The sequence below is a fragment of the Lonchura striata genome, chromosome 5, assembly GCF_046129695.1.
Source record: "Lonchura striata isolate bLonStr1 chromosome 5, bLonStr1.mat, whole genome shotgun sequence".
In the NCBI taxonomy this organism is placed as follows: domain Eukaryota; kingdom Metazoa; phylum Chordata; class Aves; order Passeriformes; family Estrildidae; genus Lonchura; species Lonchura striata.
In genome coordinates this window covers 36,401,829-36,407,448 of record NC_134607.1, presented here as the reverse complement: position 1 = coordinate 36,407,448, position 5,620 = coordinate 36,401,829, and positions in this window count along the sequence as shown.

Genomic DNA, 5,620 nt, shown 5'->3' with positions numbered 1-5,620 from the left:
AAGTGCCCACCAAAAGCCACTCCTCTATTCAGAGTTCATCAACCTTGGTTTCAGAGACCCTTGCACACCTTGCCTTCCTGAAATGCAGGGTGTGGGCAGCACTGCACCTTCAAACCATGTAGTAGCAGGTGGAGGCTCTGGGGCAGGTCTCCCCTTCTCCTGGAGAGGGGGGGAAGGCCAGCAGTGTTTCTCCACAGGACAGCTCTTCTCTAGCCCTGAAGGTGCAGCCTTGCTGTGCAATGCATGTGAGGCTGTACACAGCTCAGGTAAAGGAAGGGGATGTCACTGTACACTAAGGAAACCCAAATGGAAGGCTGAAAGTGGAATTGAATTTATTTAGGTGTCAGAATAACATTTGGCGGAAAAATGCCAGCTGGATCCTGCTACATATCCCACAAAATCAGAGGATTTTGAGGTATGTTATGTCTCCTTTTGACTTCTCAATAAATAAACCAGTGTTTCTTAGACTGTACAACCTGTAGGGAGAAGCATTGATGTGGGTGTCCAGAGCTTTACAGTTACAGGATGATCCCATGAGAATACTGGGATGCTTAGCACAGCTGCCTGCAAGGTCAGTGGTTACTCTGCTGGTGCCACTCTCATTATGGTTTTGTCTGAGTAGGATTTGGGATTAGTCTGTGATAGCTTGAATAGGAGCTGTATCTAAGCCATGCACTCAGACTGGGGATTTCTGCTGTGGGAAATACTACCACATAAATAAATGAAAAGTGAAAGATGGATGAGCTGGAATGAGCTGCGTACTGACAGCTTTGTGACTGGTTGTGACTTATTTTCTTTTTGTGGTCTAAAGCTGAGTGGTTCATAAATTCTGAAGACATCAAAACTCTAACCCAACTAAAACCATCCTAGCTTCACTAGAAATACAAAGTGAAGAAACTAACTAGAAGATAAGAGACAGTGAGAAGGGAATGAGTTCTCTCCTCAAAGTGCTAGTTTTGGGTATTTACTTCAGTTTTGATGTTACAGATCAAACCAGCAGACAGACATATAATTAGGGTCACACAGTGACTGTCCTACAATCCAATATGAGCCTAGAGATAAAAATACTTAGTGATGAATCTTAAAGATCCTGGGATCCCCAGATACCTGCTAGTGTACCTCAGCTGTGAGGTGACACAGTGTAGATGCCATCTGGCAGCCACCAAGCAGTGTGCTGGTCTTGGGGGTAGTTTCATACTTTGCTCACTGTGGAGACAGGAGGGCAGCAGACTCTCTAGGGGGAAGGAGGATGTAAAGTGAGAGCAGCTGCATTGGAACTGGTCAGAGCCCCATCCAGCCCAGCACCAGGTTTCTCAGAGCAACCAAAATGGGATGAGCTTTAAGAATGGTTCAAACAGTCCTGATCTGAGGTTACTAGCTTTGTGTCTCAGAACCCAGGATACAGCTTTTTCCCATGAATCTGTTCCAGATCCCTCAAATCAACACAAGCTTCTGCACCATCCTCTGGCAGGACTCATAGTTTAACTCTATTAAGGTTATTTAGTGAACAGCTGGGTAAAAAAGTTGGAAAATTAACAATGGTAACAATACTCCAACTGCAATTTGATATCTAGTGTCATGCAATGACCAATAAAACTTCTCTCCAGGGTGTGCATAAGTGAGAGCTGTTTACTTTTCTCTGGCAACAGTTCATTGTGCAATTGTGAGCAGCAACATCCCAGCTGCCATCAATTTCTTTTGTTTCCTCAAAAGGGACACAGGGCATCTGACACACAGCAATGAATTGCAGAAAAGTACTAGTGTTTCTGATGGGTGGGTTCTGGTATTTTTTGCCCCCTTCACAGAAATTGTCTCTAAATAACACAATTTTGTAATATCCAAGTGACATTTTAGAGCAAAAGGAGCACCACACTTACTAAGCTTAAGTCTAGCTTCCCCAAATTGCTTGCCTCAAAGTGAAGATGCCTGAAAGATTCTCTACATCTACTACAAGTCTCCAATAGCTGATGCTGATGTTTATGTGCACATTTTTGTGCATCAAGCACAGGCTGGTCCAAAAACTTCCTTCCCCTTGTATGTGGGTGGTACCAGTCTGCTCTTGCTTGTTCAGATAAGGGCAAGCTCCTGAGCGGCCCTGGCTCATTGTGCCCTTTTGTATTTGTAGCTGAGGTAGGCTGCATGTCCATCATCTGAATCCTTCCTGGCACTCATCTTAGTTTTAGACAGCTTTATCTCTTTTTACGCACCTACGCCAAACAAGCAGGAATTACAAAATACTTAACTTCATAATTCAAGCAGTCTTGTGGTATGTCTGGATGCAAGACAAGCAGGATGCTCTCTTCCCAGCCCTGCTTTCTGTCCTTCTCCAGTTCACATACCTTGACCATGTATGCCAGCATTAGTTTGTCTCCATTCATCAAGTCTCTTACCACAACATGCTCAGTCTTTAAGCAATTTAGTGAGCAGCTTTTATTAGAAACCTGGTTCTAATTCAGGCTGGAAGGTACCATGTTTCCTCATGAGAAGCATCTGGAGACCTACCTGAGAGTAAAAATGAAACAGAGGCAGAGACCTGGCTTAAGTGGTTTGAGCTACCTTCCTCACAAGCCATGGTAGAAGATGGAACCTTCTTCAGTGCTGCAGCAGATGTTCCATGCACAAACATCACTGGGGGAATGTGCCCAAGGATAGGTAACATCCACTATATTGCCTTGGACTATAAAAGCCCCACTGCTCAGCCAGCTGTAACTGTGCAGCCTTACCTGTTTTCAGGCACTGTATTTCACAGATAATAGTAATTTTTAGAAGCCATCTTCAGAATGCTAAATGGTGCTAGGACATGAGCCCAGAATGGAAATTTGCCTATCCTGTCAGTTTGTTAGGATGGGTCACAGCATAATTCTGGTGTGAGGCTACACAGGTTGCCTCCACAAGAAATAAATTCATCAGTCCTGAAGTCTTTCTCTAGTTCTAGGTCCATGATTCCCATTCTGCTGGCCACAGCACTGAACATGGCCCACCTGATCATACTACTGTCTTGGTTGTTTTCTTCATTCTTAACTTCCTTTTCCTTGGCCCCTTCCTTTCTTCCTAAGAAAATAAGTATCCTTTCTTCTTAAGAAAAGAAGTAAGCTTTGTCTAAGGATAAAAATCTTTCTACTCTTTTGCAAGGCAGAAGAAATCTTCAGGGCTTTCAGCTATAAAAACCTAATTTGTCAGTTTCTCCCCCCTACCCCCATCTTTCTTAATGGATCTCTTATGCATTTATAATGTAGTCAGTACCACAGTATCTAGGGAACTTATAAAGAATTTATAGAACAAACATTTTTTTTGCAAAAAAGTTTCTACTTCTCTTCTGGCTATTGCCAATCTCTGAATCTGTTCTCTTTGATTTGCATAGAAAGCCAAGTTGCCTGTTTTATACTCTTGACACAGACTGCCTTACAGTATCCTGGCTTTGCATTTGGGATAATAAAACCAGGTTCACTGGGGTTTGTTTTAGCAGTTATTAATTTCAGAACTGTCTGTAATAAGCAGAGCTGGCTGCTTTTGTCCATCAGCATCAGCACTGGCATATCCTTAGCTCTGTATTGAGTTTGTGTGAGTTAAGGGCCCAGGATGTTTCACTACACCTTGAAGTGACTATATAACTGCTATGTAGAGAAAATAATTCAGTGCTGGCAAGGAGTGAAATTTTAAATTTTTGTGTCACTAGCAGTAAGGAGCTGGATGCTGCAGGCACCAGGGAATATCCTCCTCAGTATCCTGAAGATTTCGACTGCAGATTGCAGGGTGACCAACCCCTCACAAACACCTAAGATGTGTGCCTATGATTGTGTGAGGAAGTTTAACTCCTTCAAGGCCTGAGTCTGGAAAGGTGAGCTCTGTAATACTGAGGGTCTTCATTCATCCAGCTTTCTGGTCTCCATTATTATCCAGCAGTTAGTTTGATTTTGACTTCGCAAAGCCAACAGAGACCAGCGGAGGGCGGCGCTGGTGCAGCAGGTAACACTGATCAACGCCTTGGTGCCTTTCTTGCTCCAAATCAACCGTTTGAAATTTTTGCTACACTTGTTTTCCAATAATAATGTATCTTTGTACCAACACCTAAGGAATAACATTCTTTCAACATTGACAGAGCTGTTTGCACTGACTTTTATTTCCTCAGTAACCAAAAACAGCGAGCAAAACCCCCAAACCCAGTGCCATGGATGGAGACTTAATTTGGGTCGTCTCTTTCAAAAAGCCTTAAAATTATCTGCAGGGCAGCACTGAGGATGAGCTGTGCTGTTCTCTAGGGTTACCTCTGGATTTGTGACTGAACAGAAAGGATCTACACAAGTTTAGTAAAGAAAGAACACCGATTAGTAAATTGCAAAATTAATGAATTAAATCACAAAGTACAAGAGCCAAAATTAAACTCCTTCTGTTAAAAAAACCCCAACAAACCAAAAGGTGCCATTAAATTGTCCTTGTACTCAGCCAATGTGCCAGAAGAACTGCCCATGGTCAGTGCCTTTCTCAGCAGCTCTGGACACTGGATTACCACTGAGATATCCATCACCCCTTATCACTGTACCACTCTGCTTCTCCACTGCCCACCAAAGTCTTCACTTAACAAGTCCAGGCTTGTGAAAAGGAATGCTGGACTGTTCCATGAGAACCAAGTGCAGGAACCTCCCTAGCAATGTGTGAGAAGCAGATGTGAGGATTTGTCCTCCTCACCATTCTGCAGCAAGTTTCCTTCTACTTCCTCTCTTAGGCTTGATCTCACACAGGAACCCTCCATTAACTTGATCTTACTGGAGATAAGAAGTTTGACTAACTACAAGTACTCAAGTAAAGGAAGTCTTCAATTATATCTCTATAAAATTATGTCTTGAAGTATAAACAGAATTTTTACAAGTTTGTTGAATAAGTGATAAAAAAGACAAGGTGAAAGGCATTAATAATTTAAGCTAGCATTTCTCATTTCTATTAAATTATTAAACTAAAAATATTCCTTAGAGTGTTTTCAAAATACTCTATTTTCCGTAAACTCTGTTGCAATTTCTAGTTATAAAAAACCTCCTGTGAAGCAAGCTGTATAGCAAACCCCTATGTAATTCAAGAGGAAGCACAGAAACCTGGAAAGTGATCAAGACATAAACTGAAAGATGAAATGGAAATTAGCATCCAAAACAGCAAAATATATTTAAGTAGTATCACAAATACACTCTAAAAATCTATTTACATATCTGAAAACCGTATATTCAGTAAAAATCCTCCCACAAAAGGTATTTATAAACAAGAAAACCCAATTTCATTGTCTACTGCTGGCAACAGAGGTGCTTTACTGCTAGCAAAGCATTAACAATGCTTTTACAAAATATACAAAATTATTTTGGGAAAAACTTGAACTGAAGATTGGACAACAACAACAAGGCATACAAAGCATAAGGAGCTGCAAATACATAACTCTAGTAGTGCAAAAATGAAGAATAATGGCTTCCCCCCCCCCCCCCCCCCCCCCCCCCCCATACTTGTTTGGAGAAAAATACTACTGTGAATATGCAATTTGAAGCCCTTTAAAAGACTTACTTGTAAGACTCAGTGCATTTGCATGTTTCAGCAAGGCAGGTACTATGCAGGAGGTAAATGAAACAAAGTCAACATAAAA